The 21,903-nt window shown below is 48.0% G+C and overlaps 1 pseudogene across 1 annotated transcript in view; it reads right to left on the bottom strand.

The window, feature by feature from the left end:
- Positions 1-20,642, bottom strand: part of LOC308578011 (protein CIMAP1C-like) — a 38,074-nt pseudogene extending 17,432 nt beyond the window's left edge. The window contains exons 1-4 of the transcript in view: positions 20,531-20,642; positions 17,728-17,897; positions 10,561-10,671; positions 9,827-9,940 (exon numbers count right to left, since the gene is read on the bottom strand). The product of the transcript in view is annotated as a protein CIMAP1C-like (transcript). The remainder of the gene's footprint in view (positions 1-9,826; positions 9,941-10,560; positions 10,672-17,727; positions 17,898-20,530) is intronic.
- Positions 20,643-21,903: the final 1,261 nt, after the last annotated feature.

Raw genomic sequence — 21,903 nt, 5'->3', positions numbered from 1 at the left:
TTTTTGTGGGTGCACACCGAACACAAAACAGTGTTATGGGTAACACATCACTGCTGTGGCTAGCATCACCATCTTTTCCTTCTGCCACTTCTTCTTCTCTTGCTTCTCAGCCTCATCCCTATTCCGATAAACTCGGCGTGCAATGGCCATAATTTGGCTCATCAGCATCCCTTCCCATCCTTCTGATTTCTGAATTTTCTTACAAATGTCAGAAGCGCACTGGGCCACAAATGTAGCAGTAATCATTCTGCTGTTTTCAGGGGCTTCAGGGTCAAAAGGAGTCCATATACGATAGGCTTCCTGCAGCCTCTCTAAAAAGTCTCCTGGACTCTCATTTGGTTTCTGTTCTACTTCTGAGACTTTAGACATATTAGTGGGCTTCTGGCATGCCCTGCGGATACCTTGCACAAGCGTCTGGCGGTAGGTGGTAAGCCTGGCCAGATGAATTGCATTGTTTGGATCCCAATTAGGATCTTCCAAGGGAAAGTTGTCTTGGAGATGACGGTCAATATTAAAAATATTTCCCACTCTGGCCTGCTCACGCAAATATATCTGTGCCTTTTCAATTATGTCTCTCCTTTCCTCAGTGGTGAACAGAGTATTCAGGAGCTGGCGGCAATCTGTCCAAGTAGGACTATGAGTATTTATTATTGAAGTCACCAAGTCCATCATAGCCTGAGGTTTTTCTGCAAAAGATGGGGTGTGTGTTTTCCAATTCATCAGATCCGTAGTTGTGAATGGAATGTACTGGAGGGTTGAAGTTCGAGGTGGCCGTGGTCCGAGTTGCCCGTTAACCAGCACAGGCTCCTCAAGTGCATCAAATACTCTTCTGAGAGGGGCTACTACGTGATCTTTCTCTTCGCTTTGCTCTAGGGGCCTCAAATCATAGGGGATGGTATTTGTCCCAAGGCGTTCTTTTAGCAGCCTTATACGCCTGGCTGTATTGCTTGCTGACCGATTAAGGTCTCCCTGTAACTTCTGTAATAATTCTCTAGGACTTGGATGTACAGGGGTTTGGGGTAGGCAATCAGTTGTTCCACTAAAAGAGACTGTAGATGGAGTTCTACTGGGACTCACAGGTGGAATAACCACTTCTGCTTGGGCTTTATTATAGGCCTCCAATGCCTCCTGAAGATATTTATCATAATCTATCAAGGAATCAAGTTCTGTGACTCCAGCCCCATTATTCATTCCACTTTCTTGCCTTGGGGTTACAACTGGTGGAGTGTTTGGATTAGGCTCCCTTCGATGTGGAGCATAGGGTGGAGGTGGAAGCAGCTCTTCCTCTGGTCCCTCAAAAATGGGTTTGAGTTTATTTGGCAAGATTCCTTTCCTAGCTTCGGCTTTTACAGCCAATAATTTGCATCGTTGGACTTTGCATTCCCTTATCCATGGAGGATTTTTATTTAATGTGCTCAGCCAAGAATCTATATATGAAAATTGTTCTGGGCACCCTCCAGTTTCTTTGGCAATGTTAGACCAATGTTTGCTTACTAAATTTATATCAAAGGTTCCCTGAGATGGCCATTCAGTATTTTGTTTCGGCCACTCTAATTCACATAACGTTCTCAAGCGCTCTGGCGTCATTTTGACTCCATATGCCCCTGAGAAGGCTTTCTTAAAATTATTTAACATACATTCAAGAGGTGTATTTCCCCCCTTTGAACCCCCAACTCCCATTGTATGGCCCTGTGAAGTATCCGCTCAGTCACTCACACACACGCTTCGTGAGATTCCTTGCCCCGTGAAGTCGCCTTACTGGGAACCGAAGTACTACCCACTCCACACTCAGGTCAGCTACAAATTGTACTTTCTCACACATACAATGCGTTGGATACTTCACCACACACTCTACCTCCCAACCTTTCCCTTTCCCTACACCAGATCACCATCTGATGTACCCAACCACCTAGCGTACTCAGTTCCCCTTTACTGAGACGCAGAAGTTTGATCAAGACTTCTCTTCCTCCCAATTAATTGGAGGGCCAAAAACCCCTTAGTGCACTTACCCTTAGTTGGTTGCCTGTTTATTTCTCTGGTTCCCCCCGGTCCGTCGCCGTCGGTGGGCAGGGTATCAGACAGACGAGACTTCTGCGTTCCCCTGGAAAAAAACTTTCCAGTGCGCGCTGGGTAAGCAAAGAGTGGTCCTCTCTCTTGTACCCTGCCCAGTAAGGCGAAGGGGCTGCGTTCCAGCAGACCACTTATCCAAGTCACAGGGCACCATAAAATGTAGCACCCTGCTTGTGGTTAACGCTTAGCTGGAATGAAATATTCAACGCAGCAATAGAGAAATTAAAATAATAATTTATTTGTCAGACAAATAAATGAGAGGCACAGTGGTATATGGTTACCAAGCTCTGGCCTGGTCTCCTGTCATTATGGCCAGCACTTATATTCCCTCAGTCCAGCCCCCTTGCTCCTCCTTTGGCTGCCTCTGTCCAATCAGCCTGGTTGAATTTCCTATTGGCTGATTGCTATAACCAATCCTAAAAGATACACCCATTTCCTATTGCCTTTTATGGGATACAAAAAGCTATATATTCTTCTATCTATAAATGACAAATAAGTAGTCATATATCTTACATTTGTCTCAACAAGGAACCTTAATTACCAGCTCACCTCTTGCCCTCCTTGCCCTATGGCCCTCCAAAACAGATGGTTAATAGTTTTAAATTTTTATCTTAGACAGATGTCAGGGATCTTGGGTTCACATTCTCATGCATCATCAATGAAAGATCTCCTTTTTGGAGGTCTTTAAACAAAGGCCTGACAACCATATATCAGGAGTGCTTGATGGCGTCTCCTGTCTGGCAGGGGGCTGGGCTCATCTGCCCCTCTGGTCTCCTACAGCAATATGACTCTATGAAATAAGAATTTAACATTTCTTTCTTTCTAGATCCTTTGCATAATTATATTTAAGCCAGTATATTTCATACATTACCATAGATAGCTTTTTAGAAGAATAAACCTTCTCAAAGGAAAGGATGGACCAGTTTACAGCCTCAAAATAAAAGCCCCTTCTTCTATTTACACTTCCCTTCTCAGCCAGTTGTTTTCTTTTCCATTTACTCTTGGCCTTTAACCTTAAGAAGATATGGCTCAAGTTTAAGGCACATGGTTTTATTTTACTGTTTACCAACTATTAATTATGTAGGGTCAGTGTAGCCTTGGTCTCAGCCTGTAATTCCCTTTTTACGACTTTGAGGATTGTTTTCTGCTATAAATCAGGGGGGGGGGGCCCTTGTCCAGGAGGATAAACATCTTGCCAAAGTACTTCTGCCTGGCATAAAACATTTGAAAATCTTTAAGCTCATTTTAAAATACAGACCCTAATCAAACTATAAGCCTTGATAAAAATGCAGGCTATGATTAGATACCTCAGGAGAGGCCTTCTCCGACACTCCGATGCAGCAGCAGCGATGTCCCAGACCCCAATGAGGCCTCTTAAAGCTGTGGCGAAGGTGAGCCTGGGCCCCGCCCCCTAGGCCGGATGGAGTGAGCCTGAGGAGGGAGAGGCCTTCTCCGACACTCATGATGCAGCAGCAGCGACGTCCCAGGCCTCAATGAGGCCTCTTAAGGCTGTGGCGAAGGTGAGCCTGGGCCCCGCCCCCTAGGCCGGATGGAGTGAGCCTGAGGAGGGAGAGGCCTACTCCGATGCAGCAGCAGCGATGTCCCAGACCCCAATGAGGCCTCTTAAAGCTGTGGCGAAGGTGAGCCTGGGCCCCGCCCCCTAGGCCGGATGGAGTGAGCCTGAGGAGGGAGAGGCCTTCTCCGACACTCCGATGCAGCAGCAGCGATGTCCCAGACCCCAATGAGGCCTCTTAAGGCTGTGGCGAAGGTGAGCCTGGGCCCCGCCCCCTAGGCCGGATGGAGTGAGCCTGAGGAGGGAGAGGCCTTCTCCGACACTCCGATGCAGCAGCAGCGATGTCCCAGACCCCAATGAGGCCTCTTAAGGCTGTGGCGAAGGTGAGCCTGGGCCCCGCCCCCTAGGCCGGATGGAGTGAGCCTGAGGAGGGAGAGGCCTTCTCCGACACTCCGATGCAGCAGCAGCGATGTCCCAGACCCCAATGAGGCCTCTTAAGGCTGTGGCGAAGGTGAGCCTGGGCCCCGCCCCCTAGGCCGGATGGAGTGAGCCTGAGGAGGGAGAGGCCTTCTCCGACACTCACGATGCAGCAGCAGCGATGTCCCAGGCCTCAATGAGGCCTCTTAAGGCTGTGGCGAAGGTGAGCCTGGGCCCCGCCCCCTAGGCCGGATGGAGTGAGCCTGAGGAGGGAGAGGCCTTCTCCGACACTCCGATGCAGCAGCAGCGATGTCCCAGACCCCAATGAGGCCTCTTAAAGCTGTGGCGAAGGTGCGCCTGGGCCCCGCCCCCTAGGCCGGATGGAGTGAGCCTGAGGAGGGAGAGGCCTTCTCCGACACTCCGATGCAGCAGCAGCAATGTCCCAGGCCTCAATGAGGCCTCTTAAAGCTGTGGCGAAGGTGAGCCTGGGCCCCGCCCCCTAGGCCGGATGGAGTGAGCCTGAGGAGGGAGAGGCCTTCTCCGACACTCCGATGCAGCAGCAGCGATGTCCCAGACCCCAATGAGGCCTCTTAAAGCTGTGGCGAAGGTGAGCCTGGGCCCCGCCCCCTAGGCTGGATGGAGTGAGCCTGAGGAGGGAGAGGCCTTCTCCAACACTCACAATGCAGCAGCAGCGATGTCCCAGGCCCCATTGAGGCCTCTTAAAGCTGTGGCGAAGGTGAGCCTGGGCCCCGCCCCCTAGGCCGGATGGAGTGAGCCTGAGGAGGGAGAGGCCTTCTCCAACACTCACGATGCAGCAGCAGCGATGTCCCAGACCCCAATGAGGCCTCTTAAAGCTGTGGCGAAGGTGAGCCTGGGCCCCGCCCCCTAGGCCGGATGGAGTGAGCCTGAGGAGGGAGAGGCCTTCTCCAGCACTCACGATGCAGCAGCAGCGATGTCCCAGACCCCAATGAGGCCTCTTAAAGCTGTGGCGAAGGTGAGCCTGGGCCCCGCCCCCTAGGCTGGATGGAGTGAGCCTGAGGAGGGAGAGGCCTTCTCCAACACTCACAATGCAGCAGCAGCGATGTCCCAGGCCCCATTGAGGCCTCTTAAAGCTGTGGCGAAGGTGAGCCTGGGCCCCGCCCCCTAGGCCGGATGGAGTGAGCCTGAGGAGGGAGAGGCCTTCTCCAACACTCACGATGCAGCAGCAGCGATGTCCCAGACCCCAATGAGGCCTCTTAAAGCTGTGGGGAAGGTGAGCCTGGGCCCCGCCCCCTAGGCCGGATGGAATGAGCCTGAGGAGGGAGAGGCCTTCTCCGACACTCACGATGCAGCAGCATAAGTCCGATTAAGGCTGTTAATAATCATGAAGCAGAATATCTCTTCCTGTAGAGGGAAATTGCATTCCGCCATCTGCTGGCGTAAGAATTTCATCTCTGTCAGATGCGCTTGTACATCTCCATCTGGCACTAGCCTTAGATTGGTCAGCTTTTCAAAATGCAGCAACGCTGAAGAACCAGCATCTCTTTGATGTATTCTACGCAGCTGTCAGAGCCGCTTCCAGGTCCCAGCTCACAGAGGACCACGCTAGCCGGCAGTATTGTACAAACTTCTTTATTGAGCTACAGTTTCCATTTTCAAGCCGCAGCGCGCAGCTCTACGTCTTAGAAGCTAGACCGGCGAAGCTCCGTCTGAGTCTCCGCCTCCTGTACACCAACTTAATACTCTAGCCTTACTCCACCTCTTCCGTCTTTCCTTTCTCCTCTGGGTCCCTCTACCCCCCGTGGTCTCTTCCTTCCTGGACTCTTCTGACGCTGACCCCCCCGACTCTTCTCCCTCCTTGCGGCAGGCTTTAGGACCTGGCTCCCTATCCGGGCTGCTTACTGTGCCGCCTTCCTGTGCATTTGAACTTGGCGCGCGCGCGCGCAGCCTTCAACCTTCCTCTTGACGGTTTCCTCGCTCCCCGATGGAGGTGTGGCCAATCCTAACTCCTGCCCTCCCGCTTGCGGCGAGCCGCCAGATCCCGATACCTGGGACCCCTCCCCCCTACTGCGCTCTGGTGGGGAAGCTGGTCCCGATTTCCAACTGCTGCTCTCTGAGTCCCCTCTGGTCCCTTCTACCTGGGGTGTCCCCCTAGGCGCCCCCCTTGCTCTGACCACTGGCGCCCCTTTCTGTGAATCTTCCGATTCACTGGAAAGACTCAGAGATCTCGGGCCGCTGTCATCGCTCATATTACCTCCGGATTCCTCCCCCTCGCTCTCTGTTTCCTCCCTTTCCTGTGCCTCTGCTCCTGAACCCCTGACAGCAGCGTTTGCCAAATCTCACGCGCGCATTGCAAATTCTGAATATGCACGAGTTGATCATCTGAGATACACAGAATTATGGCCGTCCTGGCTCTCACATTCTGTGAATTCCAACCTGGCGTTGGTGCAGCAGGGATGGGGTTTTCAATCACCCCAAAAATCCTCTGATTCTGAAGCAGGGCTTTCATCTTTACAGACCATGAGGAATAATTGTCATTAGTCAGTGGAGGTGGGTAAGGTAAGCCTCCTCCCTTCTTGGCATCCATTTTGAATCCAAGCCTCAGCTCTCACTCTCGAGCCTGTAAAATTCCAAGAGTCTATTGGCTGTTTACTGCCTCACTTGGCAGTTAAACACAGGCTGTTTTGAAAGTCCTTTCAAGAGCAGTGAGATATTAGACAAAACAAACGCTGTTTACCAGCCTCTCACAGTCCCAGCCCCTCTTCCGTTGTTGGCCGGTAACTTTCCACTTTACTGACGTTTCGTTGCTTAGCAACTGGACATTCCAGGCTTATCAAGACTCAGGTATGCGAAATATGTGGCTCTCTTTCAGTGCTGGTTTCATCCAAAAGCAGACACTCAGTGAACCGAAGAATGTCTCAATTCGCGTTCACTCTCACAGCCATAAAATTAGCATACCTTAGGGGTTCCGTTGCTCAGCAAAAACACCTCCTCCGGTGCTTCCATCCGCACGCTACCATATCTTCCTTATCTCCTTGCAGAGGATGAAGTACGCTCCATCAACCTCTCTTGTTGCTTTCATGGATCAAAACCATCCTCTGCTACCAGATGTTGGGAATCAAGCCTTTATTAGGAGAAACTGGCAACTCTCTAGGCACCCGGCTTGATCTCCTGATGACCTCCCTGTCTGCATTCCCCAGCAGGATACAGGCTAGGTCGTGATAGGCGATCCTTCTCAGCGTGAGAAGAACACCCCCCTCTTTCCTGCCCCCCCCCCAGGCAGGGGAAAGAGATAGACAGAAACGTATTTACATGCCTTTATTTCTGTCTTTGCAGCGTTACAGAAAAACACGACTGCTCTCTTCAAACTCCAACAGCCGAGAGACAAACTCCACCTGTACTTCCTGTACAGCTCATATTACGCTCTCAGCTAATTCCGGTGCTCTCTGCACTGTTAATTGACTGTCCCTCTGTTTCCCACGGAACAGTCCCAACATTCCCATTATGTTTTGCTTTCAAGCTACCAGCTCGCGGCCGCATTGCTTCTATATCGTAACAGATACATCATATCCTACAGGAGCACAGGAGGAGGCAGGAATGATGGATGTAAAATCTGACAGGTGAGAAACATTGAGGCTTAAAGAGAAGGAGCAATCTGCCATGCAGGGTTTGTTTGTTTTTTAAGTTGCTGTTTTACTTGCTAATGTTAGGAGTAAAAAAAACCCACTTATTGATCTATTAGTAGATCCCAAGCTTCCATTGATGTTTCTCAAACGAAAGGGAAAAGCATTTCCCATGTATTTGCTACAATACTCTGCTCCTCCTTGTAGATGACAAGCCTTGCATATTCTCTCTCTCTTTCTCTCTCTAAATTTGAGAATTCTATTTGTTCTTAAGCTGAATCATTTGTAAACTGTTGTGATTTTGAGGATGTTGGAGGAAGAGGCACTATCCTCCTTGCCTTGACTGAAAATCCCCCCCACTTTTAAAAATCATGGCATTGTCCTCCAATCTCCTCTTCTAGCAGCCTTTCCAACTAAGTTCATCACCTGTGGAGTTAAGAGTGCACTGCTATTAATCTCTTCCATGACATCTTCCCTTGCAATTCACTGTCATTTACTGTTAATTCCATAGGTACCCTCCAGACTACTTCCTAGATTATGACTCTAAAGCAACATGACCCTCTTGTTTTCCCTTATGCTGTTTTTGGTGGCTCTCCTTTCTGTCCGTTCATCAGCCACATGCTCAACATCTTATGGTCCCTTGGCATCAGGAAGATGAGACTTCCAGCGTGATTGACCAGAATGCTGCAACATGATTGCTGGCAGGAGTGAGACCTTGTCAGCATATAACACCTGTGCTCAAAGATCTGCACTGGCTGCTGATTTGCTACCAGGCCAGGTTCAAGGTGTTACTATTGATATATATAGCACATGGAAGAACCCTTTGCCTAGAGGACTGCCCTCTGTAAAGTAGGACACTTAGACACCCTAATGGTAAAAAGTGTTTTTCAACCCAGTTGACTTGGTGGAACACCAATCAGGAAAACTATATTTCCCCCAGTTCCTTGAATGCCCCTTTATCCAGAGCAGCCCCACTCGGTCAAGGCCAATAGCTGGAAAGCAATAGGGATCACACACACACATGGAATGAATGGAGGGATGGATGGGCGTCACAGACACTTTTAAACTACACTTTGATATCACCCCAGACAATCTCCCACATCAAACAGCCCACTTAGGTAAGGTCTCTGTACATAGCTGGTTTTCCTGTCTGGTTCTTGAAAACCCCCTACTCAGAAATATTTTTTTTTATCAAAGAGTGAATAAACTTTTACAGCCTATGGACAACACTCCCATGCAGTCAACCTTCCAGGGCCTGCAAACCAGTGGGGCTGGGACAAACAGTGAGTGTGGCTGATAAAAAAAGAGGGTGAGGCCACCTGTCTCTTTTTCATATGCTTCTCTCTGTAGTGCCAGATCTAGGGCAGTGCAGGCTGTTCCCCTGCTCAGGGTGCTGAGCCAAGGGGGCATAAAATAATAATAATAGTAATAATAATATTGGTAGTAGCAATAATAATAGTAATAATAATAGTAATAATTAATACTTATATTCATGTGGGTACCTACTGAGAAACCCCATTAAAAAGCAACTGTACCAAAAGGAATTACTGTGGAAATAAAATATATTGGGGGAAGTGCCAAATTTTGTCCTCACTTAGAAAACCGTATTACCAAAGTCTACCCCTGCTCTCTGTCATTCATACACAAATCCACATGCATGCAGGTAAAAGGTAAATGTAAGGTAAAGGACCTTACATACATAGTCAAAGGCGTCTATGCGGTGTGGCGCTCATCTCACTTCAGGCTGAAGGAGCAGACAGCTTTCTGGGTCATGTGGCCAGCATTCTGGTGCACCGGGACACTGTGATAGAAGCCAGAGTGCATGGAAACGCCGTTTACCTCCCCCCTGGAGCAGTACCTATTTATCCACTTGCACAGGTATGCTTTCAAGCTGCGAGATTGGCAGAAGCTGGAACAGAGCAACAGGAGCTCACCCTGTCTCAGGGATTCGAACCACCAACCTTCTGCTCAGCAAGCCCAAGAGACTCAGTGGTTTAAGACCACAGCTCCACACATAATGCTCCCACACATCCATTTTCATGCATAACACACCTGCTCATTCACTCACACTCATTCTTTTTCATTCCCTCTCTTTCATGTTCAGGGATTGACCAACAAGCCTTCTTTGCACAAGGTGAGAAAGAAACATTTCCATCACAAAATTGCACAGATGCCACTCCAGCCCCATCTTGACCATCATAGTATTTCTCATCTTTCAACTTACATGCCCGCTTTCTCTCTTGCACCATGCGGAATGAAACTGGTCTCCATATCCCTAGACGGGACATGCTTGGGTCCACATAGTAGCAGGGCCCAGGACTCTCCGTGATCGAGATCACTTGCAAAGGAAAGAAGAATTGTCTGCATGAGGCATGGTGTGGATTCTGAGCTATTTAGCTTGGTTGCAATGACTGACTTCCTATCCGATATCAATTAAAGGCACCCACTAGCTAGATAGCAGTGAATATGTTAAGCTCCGCCCCCCTGCACCTCCATTCCTGTTATCCTTCAACATGGCTTAAGTGTAGATCATCCTCTTCCCACTAAGGTCCACAGCTGTACAACTGAGAACCCTGATTTTTGTGCAACCATAATAATCAGCAGTATAAGACCCTCCAGCCCTTGCTGGACTACAACTCCTATCATTCTTGACCATGCTGACTGGGGCTGATGGGAGTTGTAGTCAAGAAACAACTACATTAGCCCCCTACATGCAGTGCCATTGATCCAGTTGGAATGGAAACTTTGGAAAGCCACCCAGCTCTTGATCATGGATCACCCAGGTCCCATCAACTGTGGCCCCGATAATTAGAGAGTCCCAAAAACACAGGTTGTCAATCTCTGTTCAAATGTTTTGCCAGCAAATTTAACAGTTGTTTAGCCAGCTTCACCCTGTGGGTCAGTTAATGCTGTTGGGAAAACCCAAATAACACAGAACCTAACTTGTCAGCATCTTACATCTTTCACTGGATTTCACACGCATTGTGTAGGCTGGCTCAGCATACTTGGTGAAGTCATGGTCCTTAATGCCAGTGAGAGGCTACCTACCATACTTCCCAGGTCCTGGCCCTGCAAGAGAACCACAAGGGGGGGGGGAGGAATAAAATAATGGGAAGACAACCCGGAACCATTAGCATTTGCAGATTATGAGCTGCCACACTGGGTAAAAGGGCAAAATGGAATAATATATTGTGTTGAATAATATATTGAATAATATATTGGGTTTTGGAGCTACAGCTCTCTAGGTGTTGTTGTTGTTGTTTAGTAGTTTAGTCGTGTCCGACTCTTCGTGACCCCATGGACCAGAGCATGCTGGGCACTCCTGTCTTCCACTGCCTCCCGCAGTTTGATCAGACTCATGTTTGTAGCTTCGAGAACACTGTCCAACCATCTCATCCTCCGTCGTCCCCTTCTCCTTGTGCCCTCCATCTTTCCCAACATCAGGGTCTTTTCCAGGGAGTCTTCTCATGAGGTGGCCAAAGTATTGGAGCCTCAGCTTCACAATCTGTCCTTCCAGTGAGCACTCAGGGCTAATTTCCTTAAGAATGGATGTGTTTGATCTCCAGGTGTTGCTGCACTGCAACTCCCATCCTCTCTGACCATTGAACCAGACTGGCTGGGGCTGATGGAAGTCCCACAACATACTTTTCTTCTCCCTCTGGTAAAATCTCGCTAGCCTTGGGCCAGGATATTTGCATTGCAATAGGAAGTGAGCATTACAAGGCACCTGAATTCTTCTGTGGCTCGGACTATAATTCAAGCCAGAGAAGATTTCCCATTTTACTCAACCACCTATGCTCTGCCTGTACTTTCCCAACCCCCTTCCTTCATCCCCTTTAAACAAGCGTTACCCTGGTAGGACAACAGCAGTGGTGACATACCAGCCACAGGAAAAGGAAAACAAAAGAAAAAAAATATTATTAGCCTGACTCCCTCCTTTGGCAATCTTCACAGAACTCTAGCCCAATGGTTGCCATCAATTTGATTTGAATAAATTTTATAATGAAATGATTTTAGAATGTTGTATTATTTTATTGTTGTTAGCTGCCCTGAGCCCAGCTTCGGCTGGGGAGGGCGGGATATAAATAAAATTTATTATTTATTATTATTTATTAACAAGGAAATATGCACTGTCTCGCATGCTAGCAGTACTCTTGGAAGAAAGTTCTGATGGTGACTGAGAAATGTAGATCAGTTTCCTTCTTTGGTTTCCACAAGAACAAAAAAGGAACCCTGATGGGAGGCGGCGTCAAGATGGCGATGAGGTAAGACGCATTTGCCGGAGTTCATCTCGAATCCTCTTTAAAATCTGTGTTGTGGCTCCCAGCCTTGCAAGTTTTTGCTGAAGATTGTATCAGGGTGTTGGAGCCCATGCCAGGAGTTCACATTGTTGATAACTGTAAAGCCTGCATCGTAAATCAGCTTTAATGAGCAGATAATTGTATTCTCTGGCAGCCTTGGAAGCAGCCTTCGACTTACTGGCTCTCCGCCAGCTCACATTCAGTTGTTGTTTTTATTTCTACCACTTTTTACTACCTTTCTACCACTTTTTACTACCTTTTAAGCACCGCTATTTTAAAAGACTTATAACGATGGGCCAAGGCAAACGCCTAAGGGATTGTGACGAGGCTCTGCCCTCCCCAAGAGCCAAACAATTAAAAACCGACCCCCCCGTGCCTGGCAAACGGAGTGACCCCATTGAATTCTGCTATAGGGTGAAAACTCAGAACCGTTTCTACCCTCTAACGTCTCCAGAAACAATGTCAACACCAGAGGAATTATTTTTACCTCAGATTAAATCTGCGGACGGCAAGCTTGGAGGAAGAGGGTGTGTTCCACTGAGGGTGGTGCAGGACGCCGGAGCTGAGGACTGCGCAAGACAATAACAACATGAACATCTCCATCTTGTGGTCAGAACCCTTAATTGCATATTCAAGAAGATTGATGTGCTATCCTCCCAGCTATGTAACCTCGAACAGAAAATTGATAACTCCTGGTCAAAGTTTAAACCAACTGTAGACACAGGGGAATTGAAGTGCCAGAGGTCCATACCTTCAACCAAAAAAAGAAGTGTGATCCCTAAATATAAACCAAATCCTGCACTGAAACACCAAGCGTTGTCCCTACAACCTAAGAAAATCTGCCTAAACATCGGGGCAGGGTCACCAAGGTGGCTTACTCTGAGTGGGGTTAAAAAGCATCTAAGCAATCTCCTAAACATAGAAATCTCACAATGTGATCTCATTGCAGTATTACCCTTGAACCAGCACCTCAGGCAACAGAAAGTGATGCTTGCGTTTTACTCTCCAAGGATCCCTTCAGCTATCATCAGGCAGAAATCACTCTTGGCTAGGTATGATATCATCCCAACAAGAGTTTTTATGGATAGCATGATCCACCCCCTTCTACTTGCCGGTCACGGCACGGAGTGGACTCTGTCGGAGAGGTCGGGAGTACCTCAGGACATTGAGCCTCCTCTCCCGGAGGATATCCACCCGCACCGAAACTGGATTTACCCTACGCCCCCACGAGCTCTAAAGAAACCCACTGGCGCAAGTAATTCTCTGACCCCGCCGGAGGAAAGAGAGCTTTTAGCCACCTTTGGCGACCTTCCAACGAGAGAATAACAAGAAATAATTGATAGACTAGAAGTACTTAATCATCAGCTCATACATGTCCAGAAGAACGGAAAAGTTCTGCCCACTTTTCAGGACTACCCTGCCAGCTTTTCGGAGTCGTGTTTTAAGGAAGCAGGAAGTCTTCCTCACCTTAGTCCTGCTCCTAAACCCATGTCTCCCCCATTTGTGGGCAAAACCCACCGACGCCTGGCAGACCCAGGTCTTGCCCCACAAGTTGGCCTCTCACCTCAACTCTTGATAAATTTTGACTCGCCCTCCAAGAGTCCCCCGCTGAGGAGTGTATCTCAGAGTTCCTTCCACCAAAACAATTCCTTACCATCTAATCCATCAATGCCGGAACTGGAGTCCTCTTATTCCCCTGAGCGGCATAGACCCGACATACAAACGGTACCAGTACGCCAAGCATCCCCTGTACCTTCACCAGCATCAGGTCATGGGAGTGCTCCACCTACATCAAAAAATGGCCCGGATTTGATTGAAGACCCGGCCGGACATATAAATCAAATGGTTTCATTGGCGACCTTCAGCCCTCGCGGTGGGGCAGTCTCAGCAAATCCTGTGGAGTTTCCCACTGAAGTGTCCACCCTTGGGTTACCCAGCGGGAGACCCGTTTTGTCGCCTCAGTCAGAATACTTCACTACCAACTTCAAGACTAGGTACCTTCAGCAGGTGCCTGCCATGCAAAGTAAAATAACTGACTTTTTTGCGGGGTCTGCCCTGCCTCCAAAGGACTCACATCTCTCCCTGAAATGACAGCGAATTGGGCACAACAGGAACTCCCCCCTATCAGTCCTCAGCTGGAACATTGCGGGCTGGAGGGGGAAAAAACTTGACCCAGAATTCCTGGAGTATATTAACCTGTTTCATATCATCTTGCTCCAAGAATCGTGGGAAGTAGAGAAAATTTCCCTAAATGGCTTTGAGCTTCTAGAACTCCCTGCCTGCCCCTCCCTGAAAGGAGGCCGCCCTAAAGGGGGCCTAATAATAGGCATCTCCCTCAACCTACATTCTAAACTTACTCTAGTACAGGCCTTGCCTCCTTACGCCCTTACTGGACTGATTGCGGGGGAAAAGATCTCACTTCTAGTTACAAATGCTTACTTGCCACCTGGGGGCTCTTCCTCCGAACTGGGCTCTAAATGGGGCTCGCTAGAAGAGCATTTGCTCTCATGCTATGTTAAGTTTCCTAACACCCCGGCCATAATAGGTGGCGATTTTAATGCCCGCACAGCAGCAAATTGGGACTCGCTAACCAAAGCCAAATGGTGGGTTACCCCAAACCTTGATAATTATGAGCTGGAACATATCATGAGGAGAACTTCTAAAGACCAACGAGTTAACGAGGCTGGAGTACTCCTCTATCAAATGGCCATCCGTTTAAATCTGGTCCCCCTAAATGGAACATGCCTCCCTGATATTCCAGGGGATTTCACTCATCTGAGCGTTAAATCAAACAGCGTTCTCGATTACCTGCTGGTTTCCAGTGATATACTTAAGTGTATCTCCACCTTTAAGATCGAGAATGTACAATCTAGTGACCATCTTCCCCTTGTAGCCAAGCTCTCCCTGAACTGGCAGTCAGAGGCCCATAGACATGCGACCCAGATGGTAACCAACGAATCTCTCCAAGTAAGAGGAATCAAATGGTCGGAGACCCAGGCTCAAAGGTATCAGGAATTCTTTCAAAAAGAAATCCTCGGGCCCCATTCCAACATAGACTCTGCCTCAGACGAGTATAGCATAGTGTTGAAACGCTTCCACCACCATACGACTGATCTTACGTCCTTCTTCAGGCTACCACCCAAAATATTAAATCGAAACGAGTATACTTACGGTGCCCCCTGGTATAATTCTCAGTGTAAACAAGCAAGACAGCGCCTCCGTGCTATATATAATGTGTACAAGACCTCCGATGCATCTACTCTGCCAGCTAGTTATGCACAAGCCAAGCAAGTTTACAAACGCACGCAGAAAACTGCCAAACGCGAGTGGCAACAGAATCGCTGGCAGGCCTTGATTACTGCTTCAAAACCACATAGATCCAGGGAATTCTGGTCTTTGATTAACAGAAGGGCGAGGAAATTCCCAAGGGCAGTCATCCCAGCACCGACATGGGAATTGTTCCTGAAGAAATGTTTCTCACAGGCAGATGCTCCCTCCGACCATCTGATGCATCTGTTTTCCCACCTACCTATTTGGCCTCCCACCGATCCGGACGAAATAGCCAAGCTAATAGCCCAGCTGAAACCGGGCAAAGCCCCAGGGCCCGACCTGATCCCTGCTGAAGCCATCAAACTACACCCAAAATGGTGGGCTGACATCTTGGCCAAAACCTTCGACGCAATCAACGCTTCTGGTCTCATCCCCAAAATATGGAAGGAGGCCATTATAGTACCAATTCATAAAAAAGGTTCTCCAGTGGAGCCGGAAAACTACCGTAACATCAGCCTCCTTTCGATCATAGGGAAAATTTATGCCAGCTTTTTGCTGACTAAACTATTGCGATGGGCAGACGAGACTAATCAGATTGGTCACGAACAAGCAGGGTTCAGAATTAAACGTTCAACAACTGATCATGCGATAGTTCTTTACCATCTGGCACGGAAGTACTCGTCCCCCCCCCCCCCCCGGGGCTACCTTTGTGCTGCCTTCTTAGATCTAAAGGCAGCCTTTGACAGCGTTCCTAGAAATATTCTTTGGGAGAAACTTGCAAAACAGGGCATCGATAGAAGACTCTTATGGCTTATAAGCCAGCTCCACGAAGGTACCCTTGCCAGAGTGAGACTTACTCCTGTGGGCGACCTCACAAATTCGATTCCAATAAACAAGGGAGTGCGCCAAGGATGTATATTAGCTCCCTGCCTATTCAACCTATTCATCAGCGACATGCGAGCACCCCTAGTCAACTCATCTCCAAGTACACACGCGCCTAGACTAGCGGATTACCGCTGTCCACTCCTTTTATACGCGGACGACGCGGTAATTCTATCTTATACACGTGTTGGACTAACCAGAGCTCTGAAGATCTTTGCCACGTACTGTCAACTCAACCAATTAACCATCAACCATGCTAAATCTAAGATTCTGATTTTCGCCAGAAGTCGGAGATTATACAAATGGAAGCTTGGTGGAGCAAAAATAGAGCAAGTCCTAAAATTTCAATACCTAGGAGTTATTTTTCAACACAATTTGGGGTGGAAAGCACAAATTCAACACCTACTCAACAAGGCCAAAACTCTGTCATATGCGCTCCTCCGATTTTTCTTTTCGGATGGAGCTTTGCATGTTCCCTCGGCCCTAAAGGTGTTCAAGGCAAAAGTGGTTCCCGTGCTTGCTTATGCTGCCCCGCTCTGGGCCGTGATGACAGATCTTGCTCCTCTTGAGACTTTGCAAAACCAATTCCTACGTCGGCTCCTAATGCTCCCCCTGTGCGTAAGCAACGCAGCCATCCGATTAGAATTGAAGATCGCATCCTTAGAAACTTGCCTGTGGAAGCAAGTCTTCAATTATTGGTTATCATTGTGGCACAGATTACCAGACCATTACCTTGTCCAATGCCTATGGCGAGATGAATTCTCCAGCCTTTGGACTAGTAGAATTCATGCCAAACTCCTGAGTTATGGAATCTCTCCCCTAGATTCCCTAAAACTAGATCAAATCACTGCTCAAAGACTGATCCGCCAAAGACTGGACGACATCGATTTACAGCGAAATTATACGCTGGGGGGAGGTGTTTGTTCGCCCCAGAACATTGGTATCACTTTAACTTACTGCGTTCCATCATACCTCTCCTCCCTTTCGTCTGTTGCCCATAGGCTGGCCTTCACCAAGGCGAGGTTTAACGTTTTTCCCTCTAATGTCCTGAGACATAGATTCTCAAAGGGCCAAGCCTCCGCCATGTGCGAATGTGATAAGGAGACGCCGGAGTCGCTTCAGCACATTATGTTCACTTGCCCCTTGTTCAATGTGCCACGGGCAAATTTGTTGGGATTAATCATACAGAAGCTAGAGGGTACCCCACCAAAATTCCACCTTGCCCAAATCTTGCAGGATAAGGACATCCATACGACACTGAAAGTGGCTAGGTTCCTGGTCGCTGTCCTTACCCAAAAGCGCTGCCAAGGAGCACTACAAGTTAATTAAGGTGCAGCATGTCATTCCTTCCTTCCATTCCATACTACAGTATTTTATTGTTATAGTGGTGTTTTAGCGGCTGTTTTTTCCCACGTGCAAAAACTGTTATTTATGTCTTGTTTTTATCTGTATGGGCCTACGGCCGCAATAAAATTTCTTTGAAATTTCTTTGAACCCTGATGGATCAAGCCAGCCAGCCACCGAGTCCAGCATCCTGTTCTCACAGGGGCTAACCAGATGCCAGAGGGTCTTTCAACAATGCTGTTGAACACATCCAGACTGGCAAAGATATAGGTACCTCTGTATTCCTGATCTCCTTCTCTCTCTTGCCCCATCTATTCCCACAGCTCACCTTTATACTTGGCACTGATGGACGCATACTGCTTCTTGATGGCCGGCACTCTGGCTGGATGCTTAGAGATACCAGAAAGACAACTAACAGGCTGAGCTGCACCTTTGGCTCTGGAAGTCGGCATTGGAGTGTGCCCACTGCAGTGGGGAGTCGTATGTGTCACCAGTGCTCTGGGGAATGAAAGTAAATGAATGAATGCAAGTCCAACCTGCAATAAAATGTTGCACCATGGAGTGTTGCAGCTCAGGGTTCCAGCTACTCCGTTCTACCCCACCCCAAACAGTATTCAATTTCCACTAAGTATGCTAAGTTCACATTGGGCTATTTGGGGAGGGGGGAGTGTTCTCCTCTGAGGGATCCTATCCTATCCTATCCTATCCTATCCTATCCTATCCTATCCTATCCTATCCTATCCTATCTTCAAACCTTGCCGTTTTCTCCAGGCTTGCTGAGCCCTCCGTCTTGCACAGATGGTGCTGTTTTGGCCACATAAGGACCATAAGTGCTAAAAGAATGGAGATTGCTGCTTGTTTATGTGATTTAACGGCATGTACCTAGGCCAGGGTAGCCAACATCCCAAGAGCTTGTTGGACTCCAACTCCCATCAGCCCCAGTCACCATGGGATGATGGGAGTTTTAGTCCAACAACAGACAGAGAAGAGCCCCTTTGCAGCCCCTGCACTGTAAGGGCTAAGGGAATGAGGGTGAATCCAGAGGTCTGTGTGCCTTTGTTTATTTAAACCAGGAATGGGAGGCTCAGCCCAGGAGCCACATGCCACCAACCAGACCTCTCTCTCTCTGACCATTAGCACTCTCTCCAGGTCACAAGCCTCCCTGCCCCTGCTTTGTGCCCTCTTCAAGTGCTTTTGCCTGGCTGGAATGTGAGATCAAAGCCTCTTGCTTTCCTGAATGAAGATGGGGGCAGGGGTAGGTATAGAAACTTGGAGGGTATGTGGAGCTGGATTATAGCCTAATGCACAAAGAGTCCCTCCTGTTGCTCCACCCAGTTTTTGTATCTAACCCCATTCAACACTGGTACATGGCCCTCAGATGGTTATCAAATATGGCCCTTGCACTAAAAAAAAAAGCTTATCGACCCCTGATTTTACTGCCCCCCCCCCAGCCTGCCTTTCAACAACAAGGTCCCCAAGGCAGCTCAGAACAATTTAAAATGAACAACATGGAATGAAATTGCAACCATAAAATATAATTGCAAGCAGCTCAAGCAACAGTACCACGATCCCAAACAGCAGAAGGAAAACAATAGAAATGATTAATAGCAAAATAGCCATGTAGAAAACACACCAAAAGAAACATGCAAGGGGAACCAGCAGGCAGGAGTTGGGGAAATAGTTTCATGTGTGTTGATAGCATTAAGCAAAGCCCCAATAAACAGCGCTTAGTTTAACTATGGAACTCCCTCCCACAGGAGGCAGTGCTGACCACCAACATGGATGGCTTTTAAAGAGGACTGGATAAATTCACAGAGGAGGATAAAGCTATCAATGACAACTAGTCAGGACAACAGTGGAATTTGCTGCCAAGGAGTGTGGTGGAGTCTCCTTCTTTGGAGGTCTTTAAGCAGAGGCTTGACAACCATATGTCAGGAGTGCTCTGATGGTGTTTCCTGCTTGGCAGGGGGTTGGACTCGATGGCCCTTGTGGTCTCTTCCAATTCTATGATTCTATGATTCTATGATTCTATGATTCTATGATTCTATGATTCTATGATTCTATGATTCTATGACTACGTCCTGCTTCTGAATACCAGCTGCTGGAAACATGGGAGGAGAGTGCTTGGATCCTGCTTGCAGGTTTCCCACAGGCATCTGGTTGGTCACTGTGAGAACAGAATGCTGAACTAGATGCCCTTTGGCCAGATCCAACAGATTCTTATGTTCTTACGTTCTTATTTGTTCGCAGCAAAGCACACTCACCATTGATGTGTGGAATTTGCTGCCACAAGACTTGTTGAACCTAGGATAACTCAGTTGGTGCAGCATGGGACTCTTAATCTCAGGGTCATGGGTTCGAGCACCATGTTGGGTAAAAGATTCTTGCATGGCAGGGGGTTGGACTAGATGACACTCATGGGCCTTCCCAACTCTACAGTTCTGTGATTCAATGATGGACGAAAGGCTAGATAGGGATCTCCATCCTTTTCAGTAACATGCATTTGGGGACCCATTTCTTCATCATTGACCATATATTTGCATGGTGGAAGTATTGGTGGAAGTCCTGACCCACCAGCTGAAGACCTAGATGGCATTGAAGGGGGAGTATTTATTTAGCTAGTTGTTTTCTTACATTTATATCCTGCTTATTTTTGGCATGAGTAAGCTGTCGCCTGCCCTTTTCCAGGTACCAAAATACTGATTCCAGACATTCCAAGCATAAGTCTGACCCTTCCCCCCGGAAAACCACAACTGTGTCCACCCTAATCCCAGAGCCCTTCAGGACAGAGGAGCAGAATGAAGGGCGCACCCCCTCCAGAGCATGAGACCAGGCCTGATCCCTCACCCTGAGCACTTTGGAGGGGGTGGGGAATAAAACTTAAATACAGGGCACAAAAACAATGCCTTTTGTCATCTCCTTGTAGTGGCATGGTCTGTGGGGCAGCATTTGGAGAATACAAACAATTTCTTCTGTGACTTTCTAATTCTCTGGAGTTTCTAAGAGAGGTGGCAACTGGCCTTTGCATTGCTATGCTCCCTAACCCTAATCATGCTAATACACAGCAAACAAAGGTCTTAGGATTTCAGTTACCAATCAAAGTAGCAATTGGTTGTGTCAGTCACCCATACCGCTGATGCTGCTTCTCTGGATGGAATGGAAATCTGGATGTAGATTTCAATAAGGAGTGGGGATGTTACTCAGCTTTCCAATTCCTCCTCTACCCCCTCCTTTTTGGAACATAAACAATGCCTCATGTCGCAATTCGCTCCCAGGTTGCCCAGGCGATGCTGATGCAAGTGTGGAACCAGACTTGTTTATTTCCATATTACCATGGTTCTGGCAGAATACTCTCCCTCTCCCTCCCTCCCTCCCTCCCTCTCTCTCCCTCCCTCCCCCCCCCTCTCTCTCTCTCTCTCTCTCTCTCTCTCTCTCTCTTTGTGTGCTGCTAATACAAGTCCTCCTTCCTTGCAAGTTACCAGCCCGGGGGGGGGGGGGAGAGCCACAAGCCCAAAATACCACATTTTGTTTCATAAGACCCATGGGCATAGCTAAGGGGGGGGGACAGAGGGCAGCTGCTCCCTATCAAATAAAACAATAGAAATACTTAACTGACCAATCATGTCATTTCTGCCCCGCTAACAAAAGTCCTCGCTATGCCCATGCTAAGACCATGTTCCCCATTCCTTTGCCTTCATATGATATAGTATTCATTGATTTTTTTGGTTCCATTTTTTCGTTTTATTTGCAGCATTTGTATTCTAACCTTTCCCCATTCCCAGGAGCTCAGAGAGGGGTGTTTGCACAGGCTGCCTGGGCAACAATGACCACATCCCAGTTAAAATGAAACAAAAAGTCCAGAAAGCATAAAAAAATGAACCTCGAAGCAAAAGAGAATGTTTCTCAATATGAACAGAGGGATGGAGAGGAAATTCAGTTCCCTTAACATGAAACTGACCCAATTCACCCTTCCTTAAACAAGAGGCACACTGAAACGCAGCTTTCTTTTGAAATTTGCACTTCTTGGAATTTTGCCACATGGTTCTCCAACAAAAAACAATGTGGACATACTGTCAGGGAACTGACATCGGAGCAGAGGGGAGAGGCGAGGCTCCTGGACTCTGCAGGAGAGGGGACAAGTAAGGGAAGAGAGAGAACGTCATCTGGGGAAGGAAGTCCAGGTGACACCAGGAAGAAGGGAGAGGCAGAGAGCAGCTCGGACGTGAGGCTCCGAGACTCTCCCAGTGAAGTCAGTGAGGAGGGTGGAGGACCACCACTCAGCACGCCCACTCTGCGCAGAAGGCTTCCGCGCAGAGAGGCGAGGCGAAGGTTGTCCGTTAAGGAATTCTTTTTTTAAAAAAAAAAAATATTTATTGCAATTTTTTAAACAACGAACAAACCACCAAACATATAAAATACCATCACCATACAGACAGAAAAAGTCAAAGCAAAGTTAAGAAATAAACAAAGAATAAAAGAAGAATACATATAAAACACAGTTGTT

The sequence above is a fragment of the Podarcis bocagei genome (genome assembly GCF_964188305.1).
Source record: "Podarcis bocagei genome assembly, chromosome: W".
NCBI lineage: Eukaryota > Metazoa > Chordata > Lepidosauria > Squamata > Lacertidae > Podarcis > Podarcis bocagei.
Note: the sequence above shows the minus strand (reverse complement) of the source record. Positions and strands in the feature narration are given on the sequence as shown.